The sequence below is a fragment of the Dendrobates tinctorius genome, unplaced genomic scaffold, assembly GCF_039654945.1.
Source record: "Dendrobates tinctorius isolate UK_male_01 unplaced genomic scaffold, ASM3965494v1 ptg000151l, whole genome shotgun sequence".
NCBI classification, from domain to species: Eukaryota; Metazoa; Chordata; class Amphibia; order Anura; family Dendrobatidae; genus Dendrobates; species Dendrobates tinctorius.
Genome location: NW_027361818.1, coordinates 1612909 through 1627284, shown reverse-complemented (window position 1 = coordinate 1627284; position 14376 = coordinate 1612909). Strand labels below are relative to the sequence as shown.

Here is a 14376-nt window from a genome sequence, read left to right as displayed (position 1 = left end):
ACGCCAAGAAATATTACTCGATGTTTCCCATGATATTGATGACATCATTTGCAGATAATAGAAATCTATGTATTGGTTGCTGGAAATCCTCTACACCAAATTTCTTTCAGCAATAAAAAGTCAATGAAAGTATTTAAACTGGTTCCAAAAAGACAACTGAGAACCATCAGCAATGCCATATATTTTGATGGCTGCATTTTTAAGACGATGGACTTGAAATCTTCATGTTGGATGAAATCGTGTTCACAGTTTATTGTTTTACCTTTGAAAAGATTGGATTTTGCACATGAAAGATAAGTGAAAAGAAAATATAGTAAAAGCTGGGAATAATAAAACAATACAGATTAATTCCCTGACAGTGTGCGGAAACCAAAGACAATTTTAACCATGAGAAACATGTGGTCAACAAAATCTCTGCGTTTCTCAATATACAATCCATTCATCTCCTTCTACTCTTTAATATCAGACCACTCCTTTCTATTCAGTAAGTCAGTCAAGTTCTCTTGCTCATGGCTGTATCCTACAATAGATATTCATGTGAATTTAGGCCAAAATCTTTTCACAGGCTGTTCTCTGTGTTCACATGGCAAACACATCTGATAAGGTGAGCCTATAATTGGCTGTGAAGGCCGCAAATCCCCACACAGGTTCAAATCCTGTTCACAGTGCAGTATTTTACTTGGTCAAATCTTTGGACCTTCTCGAAAAGAGTAAAATAATATATACAGTATATTATTAAAATGGGCCAAGACATATGAAAATGGGACAACTAAATATATTTGAGTCGAAATCTGTCTCAAGAATGAAATTAACAAGTATGAAAGCTTAAAGAAATATTACTAGATGTTTCCCATGATATTGATTACATCATTTGCAGATAATAGAAATCTATGTATTGATAGCTGGAAATCCTCTACACCAAATTTCTTTCAGCAATAAAATGTCAATTAAAGTATTTAAACTGGTTCCAAAAAGACAACTGAGAACCATCAGCAATGCCATATATTTTGATGGCTGCATTTTTAAGACGATGGACTTGAAATATTCATGTTGGATGAAATCATGTTCAGTTTATTGTATTAGTCTTGAAAAGATTGGATTTTGCTTATGAAAGATTAGTGAAAAGAAAATATAGTAAAAGTTGGGAATAATAAAAAAAATGCAGATTAATTCCCTGGCAGTGCGCGGTGTCCAACCACAATTTTAAGCATGAGAAACATGTGGTCAACAAAATCACTGCGTTTCTTAATATACAATCCATTTATCTTCTTCTACTCTTTGATCTCAGACCACTTCTTTCTCTTCAGTAAGTCAGTCTAGTTTTCATGCTCATGGCTTTGTAGTTCAGTAGAGATTCAGGTGAACTTAGACCAAAATCTTCTCACAGGCTCTCCCTCTGTGCTCTCATGGTAAAAACATCTGATAGATTATTCAACAGTTGGCTGTGATGGCCGAGTGGTTAAGGCGTTGGACTCGAAATCCAATGGGGTATCCCCGCACAGGTTCAAATCCTGTTCACAGCGCAGTGTTTTACTTGGTCAAAACTTTGGACCTTCTCGAAAAGAGTAAAATAATATATACAGTATATTATTAAAACGGGCCAAGTGATATGAAAATGGGACAACTTAACATGTTTGAATCGAAATCTGCCTCAAGAATGAGATTTAGTAGTATGAAAACGCCAAGAAATATTACTCGATGTTTCCCATGATATTGATGACATCATTTGCAGATAATAGAAATCTATGTATTGGTTGCTGGAAATCCTCTACACCAAATTTCTTTCAGCAATAAAAAGTCAATGAAAGTATTTAAACTGGTTCCAAAAAGACAACTGAGAACCATCAGCAATGCCATATATTTTGATGGCTGCATTTTTAAGACGATGGACTTGAAATCTTCATGTTGGATGAAATCGTGTTCACAGTTTATTGTTTTACCTTTGAAAAGATTGGATTTTGCACATGAAAGATAAGTGAAAAGAAAATATAGTAAAAGCTGGGAATAATAAAACAATACAGATTAATTCCCTGACAGTGTGCGGAAACCAAAGACAATTTTAACCATGAGAAACATGTGGTCAACAAAATCTCTGCGTTTCTCAATATACAATCCATTCATCTCCTTCTACTCTTTAATATCAGACCACTCCTTTCTATTCAGTAAGTCAGTCAAGTTCTCTTGCTCATGGCTGTATCCTACAATAGATATTCATGTGAATTTAGGCCAAAATCTTTTCACAGGCTGTTCTCTGTGTTCACATGGCAAACACATCTGATAAGGTGAGCCTATAATTGGCTGTGAAGGCCGCAAATCCCCACACAGGTTCAAATCCTGTTCACAGTGCAGTATTTTACTTGGTCAAATCTTTGGACCTTCTCGAAAAGAGTAAAATAATATATACAGTATATTATTAAAATGGGCCAAGACATATGAAAATGGGACAACTAAATATATTTGAGTCGAAATCTGTCTCAAGAATGAAATTAACAAGTATGAAAGCTTAAAGAAATATTACTAGATGTTTCCCATGATATTGATTACATCATTTGCAGATAATAGAAATCTATGTATTGATAGCTGGAAATCCTCTACACCAAATTTCTTTCAGCAATAAAATGTCAATTAAAGTATTTAACCTGGTTCCAAAAAGACAACTGAGAACCATCAGCAATGCCATATATTTTGATGGCTGCATTTTTAAGACGATGGACTTGAAATATTCATGTTGGATGAAATCATGTTCAGTTTATTGTATTAGTCTTGAAAAGATTGGATTTTGCTTATGAAAGATTAGTGAAAAGAAAATATAGTAAAAGTTGGGAATAATAAAAAAAATGCAGATTAATTCCCTGGCAGTGCGCGGTGTCCAACCACAATTTTAAGCATGAGAAACATGTGGTCAACAAAATCACTGCGTTTCTTAATATACAATCCATTTATCTTCTTCTACTCTTTGATCTCAGACCACTTCTTTCTCTTCAGTAAGTCAGTCTAGTTTTCATGCTCATGGCTTTGTAGTTCAGTAGAGATTCAGGTGAACTTAGACCAAAATCTTCTCACAGGCTCTCCCTCTGTGCTCTCATGGTAAAAACATCTGATAGATTATTCAACAGTTGGCTGTGATGGCCGAGTGGTTAAGGCGTTGGACTCGAAATCCAATGGGGTATCCCTGCACAGGTTCAAATCCTGTTCACAGCGCAGTGTTTTACTTGGTCAAAACTTTGGACCTTCTCGAAAAGAGTAAAATAATATAAACAGTATATTATTAAAACGGGCCAAGTGATATGAAAATGGGACAACTTAACATGTTTGACTCGAAATCTGCCTCAAGAATGAGATTTAGCAGTATGAAAACGCCAAGAAATATTACTCGATGTTTCCCATGATATTGATGACATCATTTGCAGATAATAGAAATCTATGTATTGGTTGCTGGAAATCCTCTACACCAAATTTCTTTCAGCAATAAAAAGTCAATGAAAGTATTTAAACTGGTTCCAAAAAGACAACTGAGAACCATCAGCCATGCCATATATTTTGATGGCTGCATTTTTAAGACGATGGACTTGAAATCTTCATGTTGGATGAAATCGTGTTCACAGTTTATTGTTTTAACTTTGAAAAGATTGGATTTTGCACATGAAAGATTAGTGAAAAGAAAATATAGTAAAAGCTGGGAATAATAAAACAATACAGATTAATTCCCTGACAGTGTGTGGAAACCAAAGACAATTTTAACCATGAGAAACACGTGGTCAACAAAATCTCTGCGTTTCTCAATATACAATCCATTCATCTCCTTCTACTCTTTAATCTCAGACCACTCCTTTCTATTCAGTAAGTCAGTCAAGTTCTCTTGCTCATGGCTGTATCTTACAATAGATATTCATGCGAATTTAGGCCAAAATCTTTTCACAGGCTGTTCTCTGTGTTCACATGGCAAACACATCTGATAAGGTGAGCCTATAATTGGCTGTGATGGCCGCAAATCCCCACACAGGTTCAAATCCTGTTCACAGTGCAGTATTTTACTTGGTCAAATCTTTGGACCTTCTCGAAAAGAGTAAAATAATATATACAGTATATTATTAAAATGGGCCAAGACATATGAAAATGGGACAACTAAATATATTTGAGTCGAAATCTGTCTCAAGAATGAAATTAACAAGTATGAAAACTTAAAGAAATATTACTAGATGTTTCCCATGATATTGATGACATCATTTGCAGATAATAGAAATCTATGTATTGATAGCTGAAATCCTCTACACCAAATTTCTTTTCAGCAATAAAATGTCAATTAAAGTATTTAATCTGGTTCCAAAAAGACAGCTGAGAACCATCAGCAATGCCATATATTTTGATGGCTGCATTTTTAAGACGATGGACTTGAAATCTTTATGTTGGATGAAATCATGTTCAGTTTATTGTATTAGTTTTGAAAAGATTGGATTTTGCTTATGATAGATTAGTGAAAAGAAAATATAGTAAAAGTTGGGAATAATAAAAAAAATGCAGATTAATTCCCTGGCAGTGCGCGGTGTCCAACCACAATTTTAAGCATGAGAAACATGTGGTCAACAAAATCACTGCGTTTCTTAATATACAATCCATTTATCTCTTTCTACTCTTTGATCTCAGACCACTTCTTTCTCTTCAGTAAGTCAGTCTAGTTTTCATGCTCATGGCTGTATCCTACAATAGATATTCATGCGAATTTAGGCCAAAATCTTTTCACAGGCTGTTCTCTGTGTTCACATGGCAAACACATCTGATAAGGTGAGCCTATAATTGGCTGTCATGGCCGCAAATCCCCACACAGGTTCAAATCCTGTTCACAGTGCAGTATTTTACTTGGTCAAAACTTTGGACCTTCTCGAAAAGAGTAAAATAATATATACAGTATATTATTAAAATGGGCCAAGACATATGAAAATGGGACAACTAAATATATTTGAGTCGAAATCTGTCTCAAGAATGAAATCAACAAGTATGAAAACTTAAAGAAATATTACTAGATGTTTCCCATGATATTGATGACATCATTTGCAGATAATAGAAATCTATGTATTGGTTGCTGGAAATCCTCTACACCAAATTTCTTTCAGCAATAAAATGTCAATTAAAGTATTTAAACTGGTTCCAAAATGACAACTGAGAACCATCAGCAATGCCATATATTTTGATGGCTGCATTTTTAAGACGATGGACTTGAAATCTTCATGTTGGATGACATCATGTTCAGTTTATTGTATTAGTTTTGAAAAGATTGTATTTTGCTTATGAAAGATTAGTGAAAAGAAAATATAGTAAAAGTTGGGAATAATAAAAAAAATGCAGATTAATTCCCTGGCAGTGCGCGGTGTCCAACCACAATTTTAAGCATGAGAAACATGTGGTCAACAAAATCACTGCGTTTCTTAATATACAATCCATTTATCTCCTTCTACTCTTTGATCTCAGACCACTTCTTTCTCTTCAGTTAGTCAGTTTAGTTTTCATGCTCATGGCTTTGTAGTTCAGTAGAGATTCAGGTGAACTTAGACCAAAATCTTCTCACAGGCTCTCCCTCTGTGCTCACATGGCAAAAACATCTGATAGATTATGCAACAGTTGGCTGTGATGGCCGAGTGGTTAAGGTGTTGGACTTGAAATCCAATGGGGTATCCCCGCACAGGTTCAAATCCTGTTCACAGCGCAGAGTTTTACTTGGTCAAAACTTTGGACCTTCTCGAAAAGAGTAAAATAATATATACAGTATATTATTAAAACGGGCCAAGTGATATGAAAATGGGACAACTTAACATGTTTGACTCGAAATCTGCCTCAAGAATGAGTTTTAGCAGTATGAAAACTCCAAGAAATATTACTCGATGTTTCCCATGATATTGATGACATCATTTGCAGTTAATAGAAATCTATGTATTGGTTGCTGGAAATCCTCTACACCAAATTTCTTTCAGCAATAAAAAGTCAATGAAAGTATTTAAACTGGTTCCAAAAAGACAACTGAGAACCATCAGCAATGCCATATATTTTGATGGCTGCATTTTTAAGACGATGGACTTGAAATCTTCATGTTGGATGAAATCGTGTTCACAGTTTATTGTTTTACCTTTGAAAAGTTTGGATTTTGCACATGAAAGATTAGTGAAAAGAAAATATAGTAAAAGCTGGGAATCATAAAACAATACAGATTAATTCCCTGACAGTGTGCGGAAACCAAAGACAATTTTAACCATGAGAAACACGTGGTCAACAAAATCTCTGCGTTTCTCAATATACAATCCACACATCTCCTTCTACTCTTTAATCTCAGACCACTCCTTTCTATTCAGTAAGTCAGTTCAGTTCTCTTGCTCATGGCTGTATCCTACAATAGATATTCATGTGAATTTAGGCCATAATCTTTTCACAGGCTGTTCTCTGTGTTCACATGGCAAACACATCTGATAAGGTGAGCCTATAATTGGCTGTGATGGCCGCAAATCCCCACACAGGTTCAAATCCTGTTCACAGTGCAGTATTTTACTTGGTCAAATCTTTGGACCTTCTCGAAAAGAGTAAAATAATATATACAGTATATTATTAAAATGGGCCAAGACATGTGAATATGGGACAACTAAATATATTTGAGTCGAAATCTGTCTCAAGAATGAAATTAACAAGTATGAAAGCTTAAAGAAATATTACTAGATGTTTCCCATGATATTGATGACATCATTTGCAGATAATAGAAATCTATGTATTGATAGCTGGAAATCCTCTACACCAAATTTCTTTCAGCAATAAAATGTCAATTAAAGTATTTAAACTGGTTCCAAAAAGACAACTGAGAACCATCAGCAATGCCACATATTTTGATGGCTGCATTTTTAAGACGATGGACTTGAAATCTTCATGTTGGATGAAATCATGTTCAGTTTATTGTATTAGTTTTGAAAAGATTGGATTTTGCTTATGAAAGATTAGTGAAAAGAAAATATAGTAAAAGTTGGGAATAATAAAAAAATGCAGATTAATTCCCTGGCAGTGCGCGGTGTCCAACCACAATTTTAAGCATGAGAAACATGTGGTCAACAAAATCACTGCGTTTCTTAATATACAATCCATTTATCTCCTTCTACTCTTTGATCTCAGACCACTTCTTTCTCTTCAGTAAGTCAGTCTAGTTTTCATGCTCATGGCTGTGTAGTTCAGTAGAGATTCAGGTGAACTTAGACCAAAATCTTCTCACAGGCTTTCCCTCTGTGCTCACATGGCAAAAACATCTGATAGATTTTTCAACAGTTGGCTGTGATGGCCGAGTGGTTAAGGCGTTGGACTTGAAATCCAGTGGGGTATCCCCGCACAGGTTCAAATCCTGTTCACAGCACAGTGTTTTACTTGGTCAAAACTTTGGACCTTCTCGAAAAGAGTAAAATAATATATACAGTATATTATTAAAACGGGCCAAGTGATATGAAAATGGGACATCTCCAACATGTTTGCCTCAAGAATGAAATTAAGCAGTATGAAAACTTCACGAAATATTACTCGATGTTTCCCATGATATTGATGACATCATTTGCAGATAATAGAAATCTATGTATTGGTTGCTGTTAATCCTCTACACCAAATTTCTTTCAGCAATAAAAAGTCAATGAAAGTATTTAAACTGGTTCCAAAAAGACAACTGAGAACCATCAGCAATGCCATATATTTTGATGGCTGCATTTTTAAGACGATGGACTTGAAATCTTCATGTTGGATGAAATCGTGTTCACAGTTTATTGTTTTACCTTTGAAAAGATTGGATTTTGCACATGAAAGATTAGTGAAAAGAAAATGTAGTAAAAGCTGGGAATAATAAAACAATGCAGATTAATTCCCTGACAGTGTGCGGAAACCAAAGACAATTTTAACCATTAGAAACACGTGGTCAACAAAATCTCTGCGTTTCTCAATATACAATCCATTCATCTCCTTCTACTCTTTAACACTAGAACTACTGAGGTAGTCATTTTGACTACTTCGCACTATGTATTTCTCCTCTGTGACTACATTTTTTGGAATTCCGGCTTGAGACTCGGTGACTTTTCCTCAAATAGGATGTTAAAAAAGATTTTGTGGCAATAAATAATTTAGGTGCAAAAATTGCCCATTTATTTCAACATTCACCTATAACTACTAAAAGGTAGTCTTTTTGACTACCTGCTATATTTTGCTGTCCTTTTGTCACTAAAAGTTGCTGTAAAGTTTTGTGCATAATTTTTTCACTGTATCTTATTTACCCTGATGTTCAAATAGATTTAGTTCAATTCAGATGACAAACTTTTCACATTTTCATCGTGTTACCTGGTTAGATTATGACTGGGGAATACCGTTATGCAAAGCGATAATGTCTAGGGACCGTTTTGTAGAAATTATGCATTACCTCAGATTTGATGAGAAGTCCAATCGATCGCAGAGACTGCAAACCGGCAAATTTGCTCTCTTTTCTATTGTGTGGGACAGGTTTATTGCCAATTGCATTGCTTGTTACAAACCTGGCCCATACATTACGGTTGATGAACAACTTTTCCAAGCAAAACCAGGTGTCCTTTCACACAGTATACACCTTCCAAGCCAGATAAATATGGCCATAAATTTTGGCTAGCTGTAGATAAGGATAGTAAATATGTTGTAAATGGCTTCCCTTATCTGGGTAAAGATGATTCACGCCGTGCTGATGACCGTTTAGCTGACCACGTAGTCATGAAACTATTGCAGCCGTTTTTGAAAAAAGGTCGAAATGTAACCACCGATAATTATTTTACATCAGTAAAACTTGCCAAACAGCTAAAAAGCCAGGGAACGACTATCGTGGGAACGCTAAATAAGATAAGACGAGAAGTGCCTAAAGAAATAAAAACAATGAAAGAAAAGTTGTACAGCACTAAAGTCTATAAAAATGAGGATAATTTTACACTTACCGTGTATCAAGGTAAGCCAACCAAAAATGTGATAATTCTGATTTCCGTCCATCCCGATGTTCTTGTTGCTTCTGAATCTCCAAAAAATCTCCAGAAACTGTAAAGTTTTATAATGAAACAAAATATGGAGTAGATGTAGTAGATCAGATGGCACGCAAATACAGCACAAGAACAGGTACTAGGAGACGGCCTGTTCACGCATTTGAAAATACCTTAGACTTAGCGGGTATAAATGCTTGGATATTATACAAGAAGATGACCACCTGACAAATGTCACACAAGGCATTTTTGCAAAAGCTTGTCACAGAGTTGAGTGGTCCGTATGTTGTATCTAGGGGAAAGGGTGGCATGTCTCAAGTTGCTACATCTTCAGATGTGATGTCTCAAAAAAAACTTTGCCAGATAAAAGCAAAATGCAAAAATAAATCGATCTGTTGGAAATTGTATGACTTGCCATAAGTCTTTGTGTGGGCAATGTACCGCTGTAATTGAAAGACGATGCCTGAAATGCGAATCAACAAATGTTTAGAAAGTTACCGGTTGTACTTCATAATAACGGTTGGTCGTTTTTATTGAGATTCTGCGCCATATTTTCATTTTTCTTCTCCTTCACTTACATTTTCTCTGCTTGTTGTTCTTGAGTTGTTGTTTATATGTGTGCACTTTAATAATAAATTATTTTAAAACGTCTATTATTGTTTTGCTTACTTTACTTTTGTTATTTCCTGTAGAAAAATATGAAAAAAAATAAATGAAAAAAACATTCCAAAGCATTACTGTTGGATCTCACAATAATAATACATTAAAAAAATATAATTAATAAATAACCACAAATGAAACTCTAATAACGAAAACAAGTCAGTAGTCAAAATGACTACATTCAGTAGTTCTAGTAGGTGTCACGAGTACAGTACTTCTAGTGTTAATCTCAGACCACTCCTTTCTCTTCAGTAAGTCAGTCAAGTTCTCTTGCTCATGGCTGTATCCTACAATAGATATTCATGCGAATTTAGGCCAAAATCTTTTCACAGGCTGTTCTCTGTGTTCACATGGCAAACACATCTGATAAAGTGAGCCTATAATTGGCTGTGATGGCCGCAAATCCCCACACAGGTTCAAATCCTGTTCACAGTGCAGTGTTTTACTTGGTCAAAACTTTGGACTTTCTCGAAAAGAGTAAAATAATATATACAGTATATTATTAAAATGGGACAAGACATATGAAAATGGGACTACTAAATATATTTGAGTCGAAATCTGTCTCAAGAATGAAATTAACAAGTATGAAAACTTAAAGAAATATTACTAGATGTTTCCCATGATATTGATGACATCATTTGCAGATAATAGAAATCTATGTATTGATAGCTGGAAATCCTCTACACCAAATTTCTTTCAGCAATAAAATGTCAATTAAAGTATTTAAACTGGTTCCAAAAAGACAACTGAGAACCATCAGCAATGCCATATATTTTGATGGCTGCATTTTTAAGACGATGGACTTGAAATCTTCTTGTTGGATGAAATCATGTTCAGTTTATTGTATTAGTTTTGAAAAGATTGGATTTTGCTTATGAAAGATTAGTGAAAAGAAAATATAGTAAAAGTTGGGAATAAAAAAAAAAATGCAGGTTAATTCCCTGGCAGTGCGCGGTGTCCAACCACAATTTTAACCATGAGAAACATGTGGTCAACAAAATCACTGCGTTTCTTAATATACAATCCATTTATCTCCTTCTACTCTTTGATCTCAGACCACTTCTTTCTCTTCAGTAAGTCAGTCTAGTTTTCATGCTCATGGCTTTGTAGTTAAGTAGAGATTCAGGTGAACTTAGACCAAAATCTTCTCACAGGCTCTCCCTCTGTGCTCACATGGCAAAAACATCTGATAGATTAGTCAACAGTTGGCTGTGATGGCCGAGTGGTTAAGGCGTTGGACTCGAAATCCAATGGGGTATCCCTGCACAGCTTCAAATCCTGTTCACAGCGCAGTGTTTTACTTGGTCAAAACTTTGGACCTTCTCGAAAAGAGTAAAATAATATATACAGTATATTATTAAAACGGGCAAAGTGATATGAAAATGGGACAAAATCTGCCTCAAGAATGAAATAAAGCAGTATGAAAACTTCAAGAAATATTACTCGATGTTTCCCATGATATTGATGACATCATTTGCAGATAATAGAAATCTATGTTTTGATAACTGGAAATCCTCTACACCAAATTTCTTTCAGCAATAAAAAGTCAATGAAAGTATTTAAACTGGTTCCAAAAAGACAACTGAGAACCATCAGCAATTTCATATATTTTGATGGCTGCATTTTTAAGACGATGGACTTGAAATCTTCATGTTGGATGAAATCGTGTTCACAGTTTATTGTTTTACCTTTGAAAAGATTGGATTTTGCACATGAAAGATTAGTGAAAAGAAAATATAGTAAAAGCTGGGAATAATAAAACAATGCAGATTAATTCCCTGACAGTGTGCGGAAACCAAAGACAATTTTAACCATGAGAAACATGTGGTCAACAAAATCTCTGCGTTTCTCAATATACAATCCATTCATCTCCTTCTACTCTTTAATCTCAGACCACTCCTTTCTCTTCAGTAAGTCAGTCAAGTTCATTTGCTCATGGCTGTATCCTACAATAGATATTCATGCGAACTTAGGCCAAAATCTTTTCACAGGCTCTTCTCTGTGTTCACATGGCAAACACATCTGTTAAAGTGAGCCTATAATTGGCTGTGATGGCCGCAAATCCCCACACAGGTTCAAAACCTGTTCACAGTGTAGTGTTTTACTTGGTCAAAACTTTGGACCTTCTCGAAAAGAGTAAAATAATATATACAGTATGTTATTAAAATGGGCCAAGACATTTGAAAATGGGACAACTAAATATGTTTGAGTCGAAATCTGTCTCAAGAATGAAATTAACGATTATGAAAACTTAAAGAAATATTACTAGATGTTTCCCATGATATTGATGACATCATTTGCAGATAATAGAAATCTATGTATTGATAGCTGGAAATCCTCTACACCAAATTTCTTTCAGCAATAAAATGTCAATTAAAGTATTTAAACTTGTTCCAAAAAGACAACTGAGAACCATCAGCAATGCCATATATTTTGATGGCTGCATTTTTAAGACGATGGACTTGAAATCTTCATGTTGGATGAAATCGTGTTCACAGTTTCTTGTTTTACCTTTGAAAAGATTGGATTTTACACATGAAAGATTAGTGAAAAGAAAATATAGTAAAAGCTGGGGGCGTGGCCTGGATCTCACACAGGGAGGACGTGTCTTATAGCAGCTCCCGCTTCCAGCCACAAAACTACCTTATTTGGCCCGAACGAAAGTGGCTAAAACTAATTTTGGTGTGCCCCGGGCTTGGAGGAGAAGGTGAGGGGTGGTAGGGAGAAGAGAGGGGCTGCTGCTCTCCGCCGTGACACCGGAGCGCAGAGCGGCCTCGTGGAGGGTGCTGCAGCACTGGAGAGAGATGGGCGCCATCTTTACATCCCCCTGAGCACAAGGCCTGGAAACCGGACTGCAGGAGGCCCTCGATAGAGGCGTGAGACCGCGGAACAAGGAGCGGTCTCGCCCGTTAGAGCAAACGGCGGTGAGAGGGAACCCCCGGTGATCTGTCTCTGGGGCCTGCGGGGAGCACTATCGTTACGTGCGGTGGAGGAGGGTGCTGGCTCTGGGCCAGACGAGGTGTTGACGGCCCCCTATTTTTACTGAGACATTTCCCAGGGTCTGAGTTGTTTTTGGATCGGGGGATATCGCTCTCCCCACATAGAGGTGCTGCTGTCTACAGATTTATGCGACATTGGTGAGGAGGACATTGTGTCTTTTCTGCAGCGCCGTGGTGGGGATTTGACGTTACCCTGTCCCTACCGGCTCCAGCAGATCCCCACGGATGTTTCCATATATTAACCCCTCGCCCTCCAAGTTGCATGGGGCTATTTTCATATAGAAAAATGCACTACTAGACTTTTCTGGATGCACGGGTGGTAAATTAAAGGCGCGCTTTAATTAAGCAAAATGGTCAAAACTAACAAAGAGCGTGCAAAACCGTTGGCTGCACAGGCGTATAGAAGCAAACAGGGTGAAATGGATAAATTTTTGAAAAATAAATCTGCTTCATCTAAGCCTAATGCTAAAAGGCTCCCTGCAGAGGTTGTGGAGGAGGAGCATGTCGAGGACTCAGACTCCAGTGATGATGCTTCAGGCAGCGATGTCACTCAATCAGATTCTGGGAAACTTTCTAGATCGTTTTTTAAAAACTTATTAGCACAAGCTATAAAACCATTAGTTAATGAGATATCTGGCATGAGAGCGGATTTGCTACACATTGGTAATAGAGTGGAGTCTTTGGAGTCCTCTCAGTCCTCTATCATTAGCCACTCCAATGCCATGAGAGAGCATCTGGACTACCACAGAACACAGCTTAACAACTCTTTTCTGGCTCTCGAGGATCAGGAAAATTGGAGTCGCAGGAAGAACATACGGATAAAAGGCTTGCCTGAAAGTGTTTCCACAGAAATATTAGAAAAATCTACAAAGGAGATCTTTGCCCTCTTAATCCCACAAGAAACATGTGATCGAATTATAATAGAGAGGGTGCATAGATCACTTAGACCAAAGCCGAAGCCAATGGAACCTCCGAGGGATGTGATTTGCGGCCTATTGAGCTATTTGGATACCAATGCTATTTTGTCTGCCTCAAGAGACATTAAAAATCTTTCTTATGAGGGATCTGCTATTCATCTTTATCAGGACGTTGCACCGTCAACCCTTGCAAAAAGAAGAGTCCTAAGGCCCCTCCTGGAGGTGTTGCGCTCATGTAAAATCTTATATAAATGGCTGTTTCCGTTTGGTATATCTATACAAGGAGATGGTAGGCAAATAATGGTTCGGACCCCTGAAGATTTACCCAAAATATGGGACGCTTTTGGCATTGCCCCTATGGATATTCCTTCCTGGCTACCTCTGGACATGGATCATCGCACACCTCTCCCTGTCCATGCTTTTACTGGAGGGCAGGGTGACTGGGTCCTAGGAAAGAAACGCTCGACTCCTAAAAGAGGGAAATCTGGAATGGAAAAGGAGATACCCCCCTGAGCTTTCTTGTGCTTCTCTCGGTTGCATTTTTCCAATACTGGAGCCGGACCCCTCGATCCATTCGGACATGTTCTATCTTATTTTAGCTTGCTAAGTTTGACATTTACTCATGTGTTGTTATCATTCAATTGCCGTATAAGTTAACATGTGCCACTTGTGTGTCAGAAATGTTATTTCCTGCTCTGTTATGGGAGGTATGTTTGACCACCTACCTCTGCTACAGGCAGGTAGTTGGTTCTTGTTATATTTCTCTTGTTTTATCTTAATAATTTTTAGGGTTTTTGTTATTTT

The 14376-nt window shown here is 36.7% G+C and overlaps 5 non-coding genes across 5 annotated transcripts; all 5 read left to right on the top strand.

Moving 5' to 3' along the window:
* The first annotated feature begins 1441 nt into the window (after positions 1-1441).
* TRNAS-CGA (transfer RNA serine (anticodon CGA)) lies at positions 1442-1523 on the top strand. Its single transcript has one exon. It is a non-coding gene; the product is annotated as a tRNA-Ser (tRNA).
* Positions 1524-3119: 1596 nt separating this feature from the next.
* On the top strand, positions 3120-3201 carry TRNAS-CGA (transfer RNA serine (anticodon CGA)). The gene has a single exon. It is a non-coding gene; the product is annotated as a tRNA-Ser (tRNA).
* A 2418-nt stretch (positions 3202-5619) lies between these two features.
* On the top strand, positions 5620-5701 carry TRNAS-UGA (transfer RNA serine (anticodon UGA)). The gene has a single exon. It is a non-coding gene; the product is annotated as a tRNA-Ser (tRNA).
* A 1595-nt stretch (positions 5702-7296) lies between these two features.
* Positions 7297-7378, top strand: TRNAS-UGA (transfer RNA serine (anticodon UGA)). Its single transcript has one exon. It is a non-coding gene; the product is annotated as a tRNA-Ser (tRNA).
* A 3486-nt stretch (positions 7379-10864) lies between these two features.
* On the top strand, positions 10865-10946 carry TRNAS-CGA (transfer RNA serine (anticodon CGA)). Its single transcript has one exon. It is a non-coding gene; the product is annotated as a tRNA-Ser (tRNA).
* The last annotated feature ends 3430 nt before the right edge of the window (positions 10947-14376 follow it).